The sequence below is a fragment of the Lissotriton helveticus genome, chromosome 2_1 (genome assembly GCF_964261635.1).
Source record: "Lissotriton helveticus chromosome 2_1, aLisHel1.1, whole genome shotgun sequence".
Lineage (NCBI taxonomy): Eukaryota > Metazoa > Chordata > Amphibia > Caudata > Salamandridae > Lissotriton > Lissotriton helveticus.
In genome coordinates, this window is record NC_136059.1 from 976423126 (window position 1) to 976442441 (window position 19316).

A 19316-nucleotide genomic window follows, 5' to 3' on the forward strand; every position below is an offset into this window, starting at 1 on the left:
GAAGTGCAAAATGCACATAGTACAGCATTAATGAATAACATTGAGCATAAAAAATATATACCCACATTGGACATATCAAATGGTTTCTTTTGTCAAAACATTGCACCTGAAAGTAGGTATTTGACCGCTTTCTCAATAATAGGGACACAGGGTCAATTCTGTCGTCTCCCTCAAGGATTCAAGAATTGTCCTGAGTTATTCTCAGCAAGAGTAACAGAGTTACTACAAACATATGATGACAAGGCATTGTCATATGTCGATGATATATAGCTGACAGACGATGACCTGAATAGACACTTGGACAGTGTGAACACCATTATATTGGGCTTTGCCTCTGAGGGGTATAAATTCAATTTCCAAAAATCTAGAATTACCCATCTCAACGTTCTTTTTCTAGGATATGAATTATCAAGTGAAGGTAAAAGCCTGCAAGCCAACTTTTTAGAAAAATATGCGCAACTCCAACCTCCAAAAACGCTGAAAAACTTACAGTCGATTCTAGGTTTCCTGAATTTTGGAAGAACATACATTCTAAACTATGCAGAAAGGGTTGAACCTCTCTATGAATTAATCAAACCTGATTTTAAAACAATAAATTGGACTAAAGAACACACAGAAATTTTACGTTCACTACAAACAGATATGTTAGCAACAAAACATTAACAAACACGCGTAAACGTACGCAACTTAGTGATCCGAATCATTCCGGGTCAATGCGGATTCACCTACTTAACTTTTACCGGCCGTGAAAAAGTATCAATTGCATACAAATCACATGTATACACAAGCAGAAATGAAATTCACTTCTACATAAAAAATTCTGACAGCAGTCCGAAACAGCTGTAGCAAAAGAAAGAGCCCTAGCACAGGGGAAACTCATAATGGTCATAACTCCCTTACCAGCCTTAGAGGCAGTGACTAAAGCGAGCATTCCGAATGCTAAAGCTTTACATCTGAGATGGATACAATGGGTTAATTCTCTTGCTGCAACTGATGTTGAATACGTTTTTGATCCTTATTGAAAACACAAGCATTCCTGCAATACGAACATGAATGTCCTCTCCCTACTAAAATTCTGCCTCTAGACCCGTATGAATGTATAATTTATACTGATGGATCTGCACAACTTGCTACAAGGGTAAACAAGCTTATAGTGCAGCATGCGCGATCGTTAAAGGTTGTATGCACAATGGCAAATTTAGACCTGTGGTCACAAAAGAGCAATCTCTAGGAGATTGTACAGCTCAGTGAGCAAAACTACAAGCATTCACCATGGCACTTGAAAATACGGATCCCGAAATCCCTACACTCATAGGGGCACATTAGGATGACGTGCGGGCTTTGCCTGCTCGCCACCCTATCGGAAAAAGGGACCGCCCGCCTTAAGGGCGGGGCTCCCGGGGGTGCCATTAGGATGTGCCTGCCACAGTGGCGGGCACATCCTGTATTTTCAGCATTGTGGCGGGCGGTGCTCTCTGCACCGCCTGCCACAATGCTGAAAATGCATTGCAGCATTTGCATAATGAAAGCGGCAGGCACCGCGCGGTGCCTGCTGCTTTCATTATGCAAATGCAGGGGGGTACCATAGGTACCCCCCGTGTGCACCCCCTAATGTGCTTCACTCTGGGGGCCCGCAGGGGGCCCCTAGAGTGACGTCCGCCTGCCTTTCTGTGGCGGCATTGCCGCCACGGAAAGGCATTGAAAAATGACCATTATAATATGACTGGCGGTGTCTGATAGACACCGCCACCATGTTATCCCTTTTCCGCCCCGGCCGCAAGGCGACCGGGGCGGAAAACAGGCGGGCGGTGTTTCCCACCGCTGCGGTCCCCTCCACCATCGTAATATGGCGGGGGGAATACAGGGAAGGAAGGCGGGCGGATTGCCCCCGCCATGCTGGCGGTGGCTACTGCCAGCCTCTCAGGGGCAATCCGCCTGCCATCCTAATGGACCCCATAGTGTGCAATTCTTTCTATTGTGTACAATCTTACAATGAATATTTACAGAATTGGCTTCAAAATGGTTTCAAAGATGCAAAAGGTGGCACATTTAAGCATAAAATGCTTGGGGAACAAGTAGTGCAGTTGCGAAACGGACTACAAAACACTCACGTGATACACATGCTGAGTCATCAACGTGATGGCGTTCACGTTGAAGGGAATTCATTGGCCGATGAAGTCGCGAAAGGGGCTGTGCAAACGGCTTTCGTAGCTGCAATCACTCGTTCAAAAACAAAAATAGACACTGAAATAATACTGGCTGTCAATACTACAAGCAAAGGCAGCAGTGCAGTGTTACCTAAAGTGTTTACACTCAAATACGCGTATATAACTGATACAAACAATGTTCCACTTGCTCGAATCCCTAGAGTGGGGGATAGGTTAATTCCAAACATGGAACATAGATTAGGACTAATCCTAGCAGCACAAGAAGGGCTCACCTCTGCTCATGCGGGTGTTTCCGCCACAGTATCGTTATTGAAACATAGAAACTGGTGGCCAGGCATTCGGAAGCAGACCAGAAACTATGTCCTGGGCTGTGAAATATGCCAGAAGATGAAAGTCTCTACTGTGAAACGTCCTGCACAGACGCCCCTGTCAATCTAAAATAAGCCATTAGCTTGCGTTTACCTGGTCCACTGCAGTCCCTTAGAAAGGGATGTTAACTATAAGTATATCATGGTCCTAGTGGATTTGTGTTCTAGGTTCCTTTGGATGTGGCCTCTGTGCTCAGCTGACGCTCGAACTGTTATAAAAGATATGCGAGTCTTTATTGACACATATGCAATAGGCACGCTACATTCTGACCAGGGCCCTGCGTTTAGCTCTCGAGCTCACAAAGAAGCCAAGGCCGGTGAGGGCGTTGCATTGCAGTACTCTTCTCCATTCCATCCTGAGGGAAATTCTGTTGTGGAAAGAAAAAAACGGGACATAAAGCAGTCTATAACAGCTAGGGTATTAGGTTCGGGTGATGGGTGGGTCAAACATCTCATGGGGGTTCAATGTGCACTTAACAACTTGCCAAGAAGTTCTCTAGCGGGAGCCTGTGCATGCGCATTCCTTGCCAGGAACTGCGCATGTGCAGTTCCAAGAAGAAGGCTAGATGGACAAGGGTGAACCCGGGATAAGGTAAGTTTTATTTAAATCTTATTTTAGGCTTTTTAATCTCATTTAATACTGCGGGCGGGAGGCGGGTGGCCAACTTCCGTTACACCTACGAGTGTGCGAAGATTTGCCTAGTTTCTCCGCCTTCATTGCGAAAGGCGGAAGAGGCAAATCTCCGCACATTCCGTGGGCAGAACGGAGATGTCCGCCCACCCCTAGTTGTGTGCAGATTTAGATATCGTATATAGATTTCCCGATTCAGGGCCTTATATAGGTACAATTCGCATTGCCCTTATTTAGGCATAGAAATCCAGCCCTTATTTAGGCATTGCTCATGCTAACCAAATACAGGCATGGTAAACTACATCGATCCTCTTCATCACAACGAGTTCTTGGAAAACCAGACTCTTAAGCTTTAGGACTTCCCCTTGCCTGGATATTGATTTCTCCTAGAACTAATTTATTATTCATGAACATCTATTCCTTAGGGGTTCATGCATGATGTTCATATAATGAAATGAAATGAAATGAAAAGAAGATTTATTAAGCGCTACAGCTGCCCTGAGGCGTCCAGGCGCTAAGACTAAACAAGTGCCTTCAAAAGAAAACAAGGATTCTAATTACTGAAAAAGAAAAGTCTTGAGCTGTTTGCGAAAACTCGACAGATTGGGATTAGTTCTCAGATGCAGGGGGAGAGTGTTCCAGTGCTTTGATGCATTATAAGAGAAGGATCGACCTCCTGCTCTAGCTCTCTGAATTCTAGGAACCTTGGCCAGGGATGCAGATGATGAGCGGAGAGTTTTGTTGGGTAGATAAGGTGAGATCAAGGACTGGCTGATTTCTGGACCCGATTTCCAAAAGGCTTGGTCTGCGATGCACAAGGATTTAAACCTAACTCTCTCCCTAATGGGGAGCCAGTGCAGAGCTCTTAACCCCGGCTGAATTGGGGTTCTTCATGAGATTCCAAGTAATGCTCGAGCTGCACAGTTTTGGGTTTGTTGAAGTTTTTGCAGACTATATTCTGGCACCCCAAGGTACAGGGCATTATTGAAATCCAGGCGGGATTGAACAAGGCCCTGTTTAACTATCTGCCTGGCCTCAAAAGGAAGGAGTGGAAGAATCTTTTTTATCACCCTAAGGAGGCCAAAGCAGATTGCCGCCACCTTGGTGGCCTGTGTATTGAAGGTCAATGACTTATCTAGCCATACCCCAGGACTTTTGATGTTATTTCTGGGAGTAGGGGCTGTACCCATGCTCAAAGGCCAGAGCAGCTCCAGAGTGGAGGGGGCTGCCGAGCCCAAGAGCATGAGCTCTGTCTTATCGTCATTGAGCTTCAAACAGGACTTCATCATCCAGCTCTTGACCTCTTCCAAGCATGTTGTTAAGTTGGACAGTGATTGAAGGCCACTCTTCTGCACAAGGGAGACCACTAGTAAGCATGGGCGGATTTTGCGGATTCGCAATCCGCAAATTTGCGGATTTGCGAATTTGCGGATTGCGAACATCTGCAAAATCCGCGAATTCTCGCGGATTTTGCGTATTTTTTGGGGGGGGTGTGTTCGCACAGGTTTCTGCAAGTTAGCGAGGGTTTTGTACAATTTCGCAAATTGCAAACTTACTTGTCGGGTCGCCAGTTTTGCGAACTTGTTGTTTCTACGTGCCCAGCCTGTTTGCAAGGCTTTCTTCATCACTGCCACCCTCTGTCACCACTGGCACTCTCTTTGTTCACCCATGCCACCCTCTGGCTCACCCAAGTCACCCTCTGTGTCATCACAGCACCCTCTGGTTCACCAGTGTACATTATTGTGGCAAAGCAAAGCACTGCCATCCTCTGTCAACACTGGCACTCTGGTTCACCCATGCCACCCTCTGGCTGGCACACCCATGCCACCCTCGGTGTCATCACAGCACCCTCTGATTGACAAGTGAGTGTACATTATTGTGACAAAGCAAAGCACACCTGCTAATTGCTTTAAGTTTTGCAAACAACAACACCTGCCCTGCCCCAACTGACATTAATGAAGGCTGGCACCTGCTTGTCTGCTCCCTTTCCTTTTTGTTGCAATGTAATTTTTTTTAACAGGATGCAATGGCATACTTGTAACTATTCTGTGACTGTCAGAGCAGGGTCACACAATAGTTGCAAGTAGGCAACCGGATTCTGGAGGTCCCCTTCAGGAAGCACTACAGGGAAATGGTTACAAATGATGAGCTCGAACTTTTGCACCTGCTCGTTGGTTTTGCTTTTGCAAAACTCGGTTTTCGGTAATTTCGCCCTATTCGCGAGGTGCGGCGTCGTGCGAACTCGACCGTAGAAGACGCGAACTCGTGCGAGTTACCCTAAGGTTGAGTACGGGCGCCGCCATTTTGTTTTCGTGACGTATTTCCGTTTCCGCCCGCTATGTGTAATCTCGCGGCATGAGCGCCTTGCGAATGCAAGTTCGCACGAGTTCGCGAGAGAAATCGCGTGCGAACTTACTTACGCGCACGTGATCGGGCCGCCATCTTGTTTTTCATTCATTCCTTCCTATGTGTCTGGGCATTGTGTTTCTATCCTCTATATCTCTGCCATCTTTTGCTTGTTTTTATATTTTTTTTGATCTATTTAACTTTTTTTCTATCCCTCTACTTTTCTAGGTCTAAAATTTTGTGTTTTAGGCTACTTTTGTTTACTTTTCAACTACTTTTTTAAACTTTTATTTTCTTCTTCCCTAGTTTTATTCTTTTTCATTTTGTCTCCTTGTTCCTAACACCTGCCCAGACCATGGTGAAGACAGCTGTGAAGCTGCCCAAGACGGGCCCCGCAGCCCGTGCCCGGCTCCCGTGTGGCCGGTTGAGGGCGGAAACGGTGGTGCCCAGGGAGATCTTCAGCCCTGAGGAGGTGGGGGCACTCGTTTTTTATGTACAGCGCCGCCTCCCCAAGACCATCGCGGCAGGCGGCAGGATCGCTGGTGGCTACACCAACCGCCAGGAGCGACGGAAGCGGTGGGAGCAGGTGTGCCGGGCCCTGATTAACATCTCGGGGGTCCAGTGCACCTATAATCAGGTGACCCACCGCTGGACCGATATCCTGGACCGAGAGCGCGACCTGCTCGACGTGCTGGGAGTGGAGGTCCCCGGGCTTGGTGAGTAGTAGTAACAATTTTTTAATCACTCACTACTCTGTTTTTTCTCCTGCTCTGTGTGTTATATTGCAAATGTTTGCTTTAACTTTTTTACAAAGAGCAATAATGCTGCCGATTACATTGATAGGAGAGCTAAATTAATATTTCAAAATCTTCTGTGCATTTCAGGTGCACTGCTCTCCTTCTCTGTGGCGGTGTCACTGCTTATTTGTTTTCTATTTTGTGTTCATTTTATTGGGCTGAGTAATGTATGAGTGTACTTTACAGAACTGCGTAATGCTAGACACAAAGGGGTAGATTTACAAGCTCCTTGCGCCACGTTTACGCTGCCTTACCTGACGCACAGCGACGTAAACGTGGCGCATCCCTGCGAGTCATGTACAACGTGATGCATCTAGGGAGATGCGCCACGTTAAGGCTTGGGCCTGCGCCACAATGGGTGCGTTCCCACGCAGGGGGGGTGGGAGGTGGCGGTCAGGCAGCTGTGCGCCTCGCAAAAGTGCCTGCGTGAAATCTACAAGATTTAACGCAGTCACTTCCGCTGATACGTCAATTCTTTATGCCTGCTTGCTTGAAGCAGGCGTAAGGACTGATGCGGTATGTTGAGTATTGGGCAGCCCTGAGCATTGCTAGAGTTGCATCGCGCCTGTGACGTGACTCTAGAGATGCGCCCCTCTTTCATCACGAGATGCGTCACGCATCTGCCTACCCTTGCGCCAGGGTTTGCCGCATTGTAATTGCAGCGCATCTGCCGTGACGCAAGGTTAGTTTTGCGTTAAGCATTTCTTCTGGTGCACCTCTGGAGGTGTGCAGCCCAGAACTCGTAAGTATGCCCCTAAGTGTCAGATTAGCAATTACCTGCGCATCCCTGCAAAGTGTGCGGCACGCCAGCACCACCCATGGTGCGCCGTATTTACAATGCGGCACACCATGGTCCCAAAACGTCACCGAAGCGTTACGCATCGGTGCCGTAAAGGCGGCTCATTGATGGAGTTGCGTTGCAACGATGGCGCAGCTCCAGCAATGCTGCGTCAAGCCGTACGTCTGCTTCATGCAGGCGCAGGGTTTCAGTGACGCATCATTGTCCTAAATGACTGATTGAAATTTCATATATTCCCCATAGCCACTTTTAGCATGCGTTCCTACGCAGGAACGCCCTCCCTTGCGCTGGAACGCTCCCTTATGGCGCAGGGCTTTAGAATGGGATGCATCTCCCATATGCGTCACGTTGTTAAAATACGCCACACCATGGCGCCTCTCTTGTTGTGGCGCTGCGTCACAAAAGTGACGCAAGAACGGAGCAAAAGAGCTGCAAGGGGCTTGTAAATCTGCCCCTAGAGTAGAGGCTCAGGTGCAGTCCTTCTTTTGTAGCCCTCTTTTTGGCTGAAATAGTTGGTTTTTGTTCTTTCTAAATGTTTGATTTGGTTGACAAGGACAGCGACAAGCAGCAATCATCAATGTTTTCTGTTCTTTCTTTCATGTTGTACGTCAGGTCCGCCCAGGGGCAAGCGGACGGAAAAGGAGGATGCTGTGGCTCCAAAGGAGGAGGATGCAGGCCAGGGCGGCGAGTGCTCCTTTGCTGGCCCCAGTAAGTTTTCATTTAAATATAAAGGACCTATTGTTGTCCAAGCGTTCCTAATTTAATTTTTTCGAAATAGTGTTTAGATAGGAGCAAAATCCATAATACTACTGTTGCAGGGACAATTCTCCACAAACCGAACTATGGACACCAAAGACCAGAGTAATAATATTTCAGAGTGGCGTGTTTGGCACACTGTATAAACCTGGTGGTGTCAGCGGCACGGACTCCTCCTTGCAAAAATTGCAAAACCTTTCGCTCAGTCACTCTAGTCTGGAGGACCAAAAACCACAGAGTCGATTCAAGTTTAAAAGCTTTATTAAAAGTTAAAGTAAACACATATATTAAAATAAAGTTAGCTGGAAATGGAAAAGTGCTTGGTGCTGAGTTGATGAGTAATGGAACACATTTCTTGTGGTCGAGCCGAGCTTTCACCTGGTTTGAAGTTGATGTTTCTCTTGTCCTTAAAAGTCCAGTTTCTGTCTGTTCAGAGAAAAATGGTGTGTGTTAAAATTAAGCAAGCATTCATCAATTGTGACAAAAAAGTGCAGCAAGACAACAGCCTTCCCTGGAAGGAGGGACATTTTTACTTTAGACTAGAGTAGACAGTCAATTACTTTTTCTGTTGTTTTCACATTCTTCATTCATAGACCAAATACTAGTGAGTGGTGTAATCTAACATTCTTAAATCTACTTTGTAGGTGGAACATCTGGTGGCGGGGCCAGCTCGGATGTGGTAATAGTGATCGACTCCGAGTCCGAGGACCACTCTGGGGAGGAGGCGGCGCAAGAGGACCAAGAAGTACAGACTGTGAGGAAGGAGACAGTGGTGGTGGCGGGTACAGGTAAGCTGGATCATGGTACTATCTGACTCTTAGATAGCATATGATGTGTATCTACAGAGAGTAGACGGTCACTGGATGAACTACGAACATACTATGAAATGTTTCCAGGGGGGGTGCAACATCATCACCATCTCCTGAGTCCTACTCCTGACATGATTGATAGTGTGGTTTGTGGCCAAGGGCCGCACCGAAGGGGGCAGGGTCAGTGGGGGAGGGGGGTGGATCTAGAGCAACAAAAAAAAATATGACCATGAAATTGAACTCATGCCCCTGCAGCGGATGCCTTCGTCCACTGAGCCACCAGACCTGGCATACACATTACACACATCTTTCTTTCTCTCTCCCCCTCCCTCTCTCTCTCTCTCCCTCCCTCATCCTCCCTCTGTCACCTTCTGGCTCCCTCCCTCTCTCTCTCTCTCCTTCTGTCTTCCTCTCTCTCTGTCTCTGCCTCTATCTGTCTGTCGGTCCCAGCCTGCTGTAATTACCATATTGTAATTTGTCAATGGGCCAGCACTGGATGGACCTGCGATCCAGGGGGGGGAAATCGCGCCCTCTTTTGCCCATCCCTGCGGACGCCCATGATATTGGCCTGAATAGTTTCTTTTGTACTGCGCTGGCTAGTTGCTAGTTGTACTGTGACACAATTTCCTGCTGAATCATTTTGTGTTAATCATATTCTTAAAGAGCATTGGTTACAGATTATGTCTTTCTTTCTTCATATAGTTGGTCATACTAAAACAAAACCAACAAGGAGTATGCAGGCTGTACTGGCCCGGCAACGGAGGCTGGATGCAACTGTTGCCCAATATCGGCGGCTGGTGGAATTGGAGGGGGACGACACGCAGTCCACTACTTCGAATGTGACATCTGCATCCTCCTCCGTGACCCCACGTTCTGCAGGTCAGCGCAGTGCTCCAGCCAAACGGAGCCGTGCTGGCAGACGCCACCGCCGAGCAGCAAAGGCTGCACCTCACAGTACTGTAAAGGCTCGCTTGCGCCGTGCAATCCGCAGAGTGTCGGACCTGGAGGCGGAGGTCCGGAAATGGAAAGAGTACCAACATTTGGTGGAGGGCCTCCGTTTAGATCACGCCACCCTCCGGGAACAATACGATGCCCTGGCCCTAAGGCATGATGCCCTAGAGGCAAAAATCAACACCATGCATCCCTAGAGTGTCCCTTGCCCTTTTTTTAGTGACTTTTGGGGGGTGGGAATTGGGAGTTGGGTTTTTTGGGGACTTTTGATGGACTATTTATTTGTTGGGGTTAGGGAGGGTCTTGTGGGAGATTATTTTGTTAGGGATATAAAAATATACTTTTTCAAACTTTATCTGAGCATATCTTTTTTTTTTACTACTTTTGAGCCTGGTGGGTGGTGGTTTTGCAGTAAGTTTGTTTTACTGAACACTGTCATCGTGTTGGTTCACGTGTAATTGGCCAAATGTTTTCCAAAGTAAATGCCTTTCACAGAGTTTGTTAATTCAAGAGTCCTAGGACTTTACTACTAGTACCACTGTCACTCTCTCGCCTCTCCTAATACTCCATTATACTACCTCCCATCCAAACGCTTATCTTACCTGTAATTTGTGTTTGAGGGCTGGCTCCACCTGGAATTCACATTGTCCTAAAGCGTTCTGCAGCAAGGCCCCAACTGGAGTTTCCCGGCGTGGATTTTCTGCAAAACAAAAGCAATCAACATTGTAAATGTGGCAGCGGTGCTCACAGACACCAAAAACCTACAAGCCCCACAGACAGCACCCCTAAGACAGGCAAGCGAGCAATAATAACGCGTGTAAATGACCAAATGTTTTCCAAAGTAAATGCCTAACCAATTTCATCCCTTAATAGACCTTGCCAGCAATGGCCCAGCCAAGACCCGTAAACCCAAGCGCAAACAAGTTTGACACCCCCCAAACAGCCAAAAAGCAAATCTGGGAAAAAAAAGTCACACTTAGCAAAATGTATTTAAATGAGGACTCACTACTTCCAGTCCCTCTTTAGGGGACTCGTCAACGTAAGTTTCTTCATTGTGCAGAATCCAGGCATCAGCATTACGGGAAACAAATGGATAGAGTGAGTCTGGAGGAGGAGGATAGACGACCAGGACTGAGTTGTCAACTAACTGTTGTGAACCTGAGGAATGCTGCGGCATTAAAATCAAGACAGTTCTGCTGATGGGCTTGTTGTTTGATTGGATGATTACAGTTTTGTTGTGAATGTGATGAAGCACTTGCTAAACAAAGAAAGACAGACACACAGGAATAAAAGTGAATAAGGACGAACAATAAAGTTAATGAATCATTGACTAATTTTCAGAACTCGCTGTCAGGGAAGCAGAGCTCGTCCTCAAACTCTGCAAATTGAGTCGGTAGTACTTCTGGTAACTGATGAAAACTTCCCTCAGGTAGGTCGGTGTCCTCTTCTTCCTGCGTGCATTCTCGTACTTTGTAATCTGATGGTATGAAGTGCTGGTTCATCTTTATCATGGTGAGCCGCTCCACATTTGCAGGCAAGAGGCGGGACCTTTTGCAAGTCACAATGCCACCAGCAGAACTAAAAACACGTTCTGAAGACACGCTTGCGAGTGGGCAAGACAAGTAATTGATAGCCAGGTTGGTGAGCTCTCGCCATATCTTTCTTTTCCCATGCCAATACGCCAATGGGTCCTCAGTAATATTGACCGCTGTTGAGTCATCCAGATAGGCCTGCACCATTGAAACAATGTTCTCCCGGATTCCTGTACTTTGCACTTCTGTGTCCTTTCTGGGACAAGGAAACCCTAGCTCACTTAGCCAATCCGCTTCAGACATATCGCCTGTGACTGGTGCAGATGATACGGTTGCTGGTGTGGTTAACGGCACAGAGGAAAAGTCACTCACTTCTGTCACAGGCACAGATGCAGAAGTGTTTTTTTGGGACGCCTGATGGCCTGCTGATTCACTAGTAGTACTGTCTTCAAGTTCTCCTACAGTTTCCTTCCGCTCTCTTTCAAAACGAATGGCTGACTGAGCTAGCCAACCTTTGTACTCTGTAACATCTGATTTTTCAAAAGGAATTATTACTTTGCCAAACAATGGCTTTTTGTAACGTGGATCCAGAATAGTAGCACAAATGTAGTGCTGTTGTTTCTTGATATTTACAAGTCGTTTATTGCTAACTAGGCGTTGTAATAATCTCTGCGCCAACTCATATGCTTCATTCTTTCCAGCATCTTTTAATTCTGAAGACACCACATTGACTTGGTGCTCGAGCTTCAGCAACAATGGGATAGCTTTGCTCAAAGAACAGTCCTCCCTGCTGACGTCACGCGTGAAGACCTCAAAAGGACGAAGCATGTCTGTCAGGCTTTTAACTAGCTGCCATTGCTCCACCGCTAGCATCATTTCTGTCGTATCACCACCCAGGTTGTAGAAATACTCATTGACTACTGGAAACAGCTCATGCAGACGCTCAAGCATGTAGAAGGTTGAGTTCCAACGTGTTGCCACCTCCTGGATAAGTGCTTTCACTGGCATTCTACGTACATTTTGCTGGCGCCTCAGCTCCTTCCGGGCCTTAAAAGAATGGTTGAAATGTGTGCATATTCTTCTGTAGATGGTCAGTATTTTGTCGACTGCAAGTTCTTTTTTCAAGAACTTTTGCACGACAAGGTTCATACAGTGCGCCAAACACGGCACTCTGAAATAGTAACCGTTCTCCATGGCCTTAACTACATTGCTGCCATTATCAGTAGAAACATAACCAACCTTGCAATTTCTTGGGGGCAGCCATTGCGAGACCTTTTTGTTAAAGTCATCCAAAATGTTGGCTGCAGTATGATTTTTCTCCATGCCAAACATGGCTAATGTTGCATGTTTACGAGCACCCTTAAAAATCTCGACCAAGTCACCACCTGCATTTATCTGTTGTGCAACCCCTGAAAAAGAGACCCAGTGTGCAGTGATGCACATGTAATCAAGGGCTTGGCAACTGATCCACATGTCTGTTGTCAGGTGTATAGTGTGAACAGCACTCTTCTGCAAAGCTGCCCCAACCAACTCAAGCACCTCTTTATGTAATGCTGGAACAGCAACCCTGGCAAAATAGAACCGGCTAGGAACCTTCCATTTAGGGGCCAGTGTTGCCACGAGTTCAAGAAAACCCACATTTTCGACAAACGAAAAAGGGAGAAGGTCCACCGCTAGCATTTTAGCCAGCTTAGTGTTATACAGGCGTACAATTGGGTGGTTGCGTTGAAATTGCGCATCTGAGGAGAACATTTTTTAAATGGTGCGCTGGACAAATTTACTGGATGATGCGGATGCCTTCTTCGACCCACTTCTGCTCAGTGTTGACATTTCCCGCATTGGTGTGTCTCCCAGACTCTCAGTGTGCCTCCTATGTGTTCCGGAGGGTGTGGTGCTGCAAGGGGTACTGGGTGCAACCGGACAAATGTCTGACGGTTCTTCTACCTCCCCGTCATCTTCAGATGAAACACCTAGTATGGGTATATTTTGGCCACTTGCCCTTTGGGATTGCTTTCCCTTGATGTTTGCTAGGTGCGCAAACCATTCAACAGCGTGCCTTCTTTTAAGATGACCTATCTGGCCTCCGGTTCCATAGTTGGTACCAGTCTTACCACGGCTAACTCTAGTCTTACAAATGCAACAAACGGCTATGTTATCATATTTTGCATGGACACTAAAAAAGTTCCAAACTGGGGACTGGAAACTTCTGGTTTTGCCACACGAGATGATGCTGCCAATGCCAGATGAAGCAGGGGTGGGTGAGCCGGTGTACAGTCATAATATCGAGTCAATTATTTCGACTGGACAGAATATCGAGTAAAAAATATAGAATGGACATAATATCGACTAGACATAATATAGACAACAAAAATATCGACTAGAGAAAATTAATATCGAATAGAATGGACATAATATCGAATCAAAAATATAGAATGGACATAATATCGACTAGACATAATATAGACAACAAAAATATCGAATTTAAGGTAAGTTAATAATAATTTTTATTTTTTGTGTAATATAAGTCTGTAGCGGGTTGTGGGTTTATAGGGGAATAGGGTGGGAAGTAATTTAATTCTAATTAATTAAATATGTTAATTTATTTATTGATATATATTTAGAATTAATTGTTAATTAATTATTAATTGGTAATTAATTAAAATATAATTGGTAATTAATTATAATTGATTAATTGATAAATATTTTAATTTTAGTAATGTATTTTCTGTAGCGGGTTGTGGGTTTATAGGGGAATAGGGTGGGAAGTAATTTAATTATAATTAATTAAATATGTTAATTTATTTATTGATAATAATTTAGAATTAATTGTTAATTAATTATTAATTGGTAATTAATTAAAATATAATTGGTAATTAATTATAATTGATTAATTGATAAATATTTTAATTTTAGTAATTTATTTTCTGTAGCGGGTTGTGGGTTTATAGGGGAATAGGGTGGGAAGTAATTTAATTATAATTAATTAAATATGTTAATTTATTTATTGATATTTTTAAAAAATTAATTGTTAATTAATTATTAATTGGTAATTAATTAAAATATTATTGGTAATTAATTATAATTGATTAATTGATAAATATTTTAATTTTAGGGTTCAGGGTCAGTTGTCAGTTTTTGGGTAAAGGGGTATTTTTAGGGTTCAGGGTCAGTTTTCAGTTTTTGGGTAAAGGGGTATTTTTAGGGTTCAGGGTCAGTTTTCAGTTTTTGGGGTAAAGGGGTATTTTTAGGGTTCAGGGTCAGTTTTCAGTTTGTAGGTAAAGGGGTATTTTTAGGGTTCAGGGTCAGTTTTCAGTTTTTGGGTAAAGGGGTATTTTTAGGGTTCAGGGTCAGTTTTCAGTTTTTGGGTAAAGGGGTATTTTTAGGGTTCAGGGTCAGTTTTCAGTTTTTGGGTAAAGGGGTATTTTTAGGGTTCAGGGTCAGTTTTCAGTTTTTGGGGTAAAGGGGTATTTTTAGGGTTCAGGGTCAGTTTTCAGTTTTTGGGGTAAAGGGGTATTTTTAGGGTTCAGGGTCAGTTTTCAGTTTGTAGGTAAAGGGGTATTTTTAGGGTTCAGGGTCAGTTTTCAGTTTGTAGGTAAAGGGGTATTTTTAGGGTTCAGGGTCAGTTTTCAGTTTTTGGGTAAAGGGGTATTTTTAGGGTTCAGGGTCAGTTTTCAGTTTTTGGGGTAAAGGGGTATTTTTAGGGTTCAGGGTCAGTTTTCAGTTTGTAGGTAAAGGGGTATTTTTAGGGTTCAGGGTCAGTTTTCAGTTTTTGGGTAAAGGGGTATTTTTAGGGTTCAGGGTCAGTTTTCAGTTTTTGGGGTAAAGGGGTATTTTTAGGGTTCAGGGTCAGTTTTCAGTTTGTAGGTAAAGGGGTATTTTTAGGGTTCAGGGTCAGTTTTCAGTTTTTGGGTAAAGGGGTATTTTTAGGGTTCAGGGTCAGTTTTCAGTTTTTGGGTAAAGGGGTATTTTTAGGGTTCAGGGTCAGTTTTCAGTTTATGGGTAAAGGGGTATTTTTAGGGTTCAGGGTCAGTTTTGGGTTTTTGGGGTACAGGGGTACTTTGTAAAAATAAAGTAAAATTACATTTAAATTACATTTATTTAATAAAATTAAATTATATTAAATTATATTATAATATTTTTTATTAATTTATATTCAAAAAATTATTATATACTTACCAATACTTATGTTGTAATGGTATGCGTTGTAAAGGTATATGCGTTGTAAAATCTTGCGTTGTAAATGTATGCGTTGTAAAAGTTTTTGCGTTGTAAAAGTTTTGTTGTAATGGTAGGCGTTGTAAAAGTATGCGTTGTAACGTCATACATCCCTGGAGTGGGAATAGTAATTTTAACCTCTACGCTATCCAGCGCTTTCCCTACTGTTGCACCCACTGGAGTGGGAGTAGTAAATTTTACCTCTACGCTATCCAACACTTTTGCTAATGTTGAACTCACTATAGTTGTAACAATAAATTTTAAACATTTTCTAAAATGTTATATATGTTTATTTAATAATATGTTTAATATATATATATATATATATATATATATATATATATATATATATATATATATATATATATATGTGTGTGTGTAATTTTTGGTGATATAATTTTTTTAATTATATAAATTATTTATTAAAATTATATTTTTTTAATAATTATTTCTAAGTTTATATTAAATATATTTATTACTATATTAGTTTTAACTTACTTTTAAGACATTTTAAAAAATCGATATTTTGACAGTCTATATTTTTGTAAGTCGATATTTTGGAGTCGATATTTTGGTACTTACCTGTTTGAAGATAGGGAGTCGATATTTTGTCAATCGATATTTTTGACTCGATATTTGTGTATCTCGATATTTGTGTCGTCGATATTATGTCAGTGATCCGGGTGAGCCTTGCAGACATCTACTGGGTTGTGCAATTATTGCAGCAACCCTACTTGAGGGAGTCGAGCTGGATGGAGTCCCCCTCTGGGGAGAAAATATGGGAGCTGTAGGTTTTGTTGAACTTGTTGTACTACTTGACTGCGTTGATGGTGCTACCAGTGCCACGTCGCCAGGGTCACGCTCAGCATGACGTCGGGATAGGGTATAAATGTCTGTCTGCTGCATGGCCGGTGTGGCTGGAAAGACGTGTGTGATGACTAGGTCATTGCTGTCATCCTGTTCATCAACATCAGAATGAACCACTTCATCAAGTCCGGCGTTCGGATCCATAAGTATGAGCTTTCCGGGGCCCTTCCTTTTAACATTTGATACCTTTCGCAGCGAGTGGTGTGCCTCCCTCTCAGACGTCGGAGATGGTTGCCAATCTAGATCCAGATCATCTGATGAGGCGGGGCTTGAAGAGGAACTTCTACACACACTCCTTGATCTTTTCCTTGCTGGGGAGCTGGGAGAAAATGAATCATCAGGAGGAGTGCCTTCGTCTCCCTGACATGATACCCCGGCTCCAAAGTCAATTTCCTCCTGTGCCCCTACTCCTGGAAGAAGAACCATTGTGGGCACTTGCACCGCTCCATGCGCCGCTACATGGGCCTCTTCACTGACCTCTACTTGCAACTCTCCATGGACCTCTCCTTCTCGGCCTTCTCCTTCTCGGCCTTCTCCTTCTCGGCCTTCTCCTTCTCGGTCTTCTCCTTCTCGGCCTTCTACTTCTCGGCCTTCTCTTTCTCGACCTTCTCCTTCTCGACCTTCTCCTTCTCGACCAGCTCCTTCTCGACCTTCTCCTTCTCGGACAGCTCCTTCTCGGCCAGCTCCTTCTCGGCCAGCTCCTTCTCGGACAGCTCCTTCTCGGACAGCTCCTTCTCGGACAGCTCCTTGCGCATGTACTTGTGCTTGTACTAGTAGCCCATGCAGTTGTTGTTGCGGCTTTGGTTGTTGAATAGTACTTGTGAGATGAGTTACAACCTGTGTTGATGGTGTGCTGCTACTTTCTTGCGATGAACCAACATCACTGGTCGTTGGTGATTGAACCACTAAACAGGCTACCTGTGCAGCACTCATGGTGGACTTTTGTTTTTTCCACAAAAATTTAGTGGTCGAGCCACCAGTCTCCTTGGTAAGTGGTGCCACTTGCTTCTTCTTCTCCTTAGTAGAGACATCTTTCTTGCAAGAGGAGCTACGGGCACCTCTTTTTGGAGCCATCTTCTTCAGATGTCGGAACAGCAGGCCGCAGCAGGACTTCTTCCTGGCACTAATGCTCAACGATGATGCGGAGTTATTGACTTTGTGCACCTAAAAGCAAACGAAGACAGAGGAACATCAGTAAATAGATGTTGCATATGTAGCGCTTCAATAAATAGTTTGCAATTAGGCATTTATGAATACACACGTGCACACCACACAATATGGAAATTTCAAAATTAAGAATTGCTAAATTTTTGTGAAAAAAAATTTAACATTGATCCAAGATAGCACACACACAGAGGGTTACATTTTCATGTACCACTGACTCCCCCTGGGCACAATGGGTGAAAGCAAGGCAAAATGGGTGCAGGCCTATGGCAAAAAGCTCACTGCCTGCCTTCAAAATGTCCGCTTGACCCCCATCCACATGGCCAGGACCATGCCTCAAAATGGCCCCCACCAACATAGCCAGTCCCCAACCCCTACTCCAAAAAGTGAAAAAACACAACACCAATCAAATCACCACAATCCAATGCCATCCATCAAGTTTCAGAAGGTTTATGCTGCCTGCTGGTGGTTTTCTGGTGCAGAATTGCTATTTTTGCAATTTCGCGAGTGCGAGGTTGTTGCTTCACGACGCGAACGTGGCGAAAAACTAGCAAAATCCGCGAACAGACCGATTCTGGGCCCCCTGGGCATGATAAAATCAAAGCACACAAACTGCCTTAAAAATGGCCCCTAGACCCCCACCCACACAGGACCAGGCAATAAAATGGCCCCCACCCACATAGCAAGCCCCCAACACCACCCCAAAAAGTCGTAAAACATACAAATATCACCACAATCCAATGCCATCAATGCCCTGGCCAGAATCATGTTAAAATTCAACAAAACAGTTGTATCATGCATGCACCCATAACTAAGCATGGTAGTTTTCAACTCATGTGCAGAATTGTAATTTTTACAATTTCGCGAGTGCGAGATTGTTGCTGCGCGGGACGCGAGCAGTGCGAACACAGGCACATTTTTTTTTTAAAAATCCGATTTTCGCCTGGGCATAATGAAAAAAATCAGAGCAGACTGGGTAGCCCTAGGGCACAAAGCACACTACCTGACTTCAAAATGGCCGCTTGACCCCATCCACATGGCCAAAACCTGCAGGACCATGCCTCAAAATGGCCTCCCACCAACATAGCCAGCCCCCAACCCCACCCCAGAAAGTCGAAAAACACACACACAAATCACCACAAACAAACAACATCAACTTATCAACTTACTTGTGAAATCAAATTTCGAATCCAAAAGTAATCCAAAAGGCCTCAAAGCCAAATCTCCAGCAGCATCCACAAAAAGTAATCCTTCCCAGTCAACATCGAATTCAAAGTGGCCAGGAAATGGACTAAGCAATGGGAGGAGCTTGCTGGACAGGAACAGGAAGTTGGAGACTGGGCCACTTCCTTCACCCCTCCCCAATTGTAATTTTTGTAATTTCGCGAGTGTGAGATTGTTGCTGCCCGCGCCGCGGACCGCGAGCAGTGCGAACACAATCAAAAAATCCGCCGCGCGCGGATTTGCGTATTTTCGCTACATCCGCGAGAGTTCGCGGATTGCGGATTTACCGAAAATCCGAAAAATCCGCGAGCGGAACGGATTTTACGCCCATGCTTAACCACTAGCTGGGTGTCATCCGCATAGGAGATAATGTTAATGCCATGCGGACGGACAATCCCAGCCAGCGGTCTCATGTATGCATTAAACAGCGTAGAGTTCAATGAAGAACCCTGAGGTACTCCACATCCCAGAGGCCTTCTTGACGAGACAGATATACCATCAAAGACCTGGAAGGTTCTATCAGTTAAAAAAGACTTGAACCAAACCAGGGCTTCTCCCGATATACCCAGGTCGGCGAGACGGTTCATGAGGATTTTAAGATTTACAGTATCAAAAGCGGCACTCAGATCGAGGAGGATCACTGCCACCGATCCTCCCCGATCCAAGATCCGCCTCGCCTCCTCTGTCAC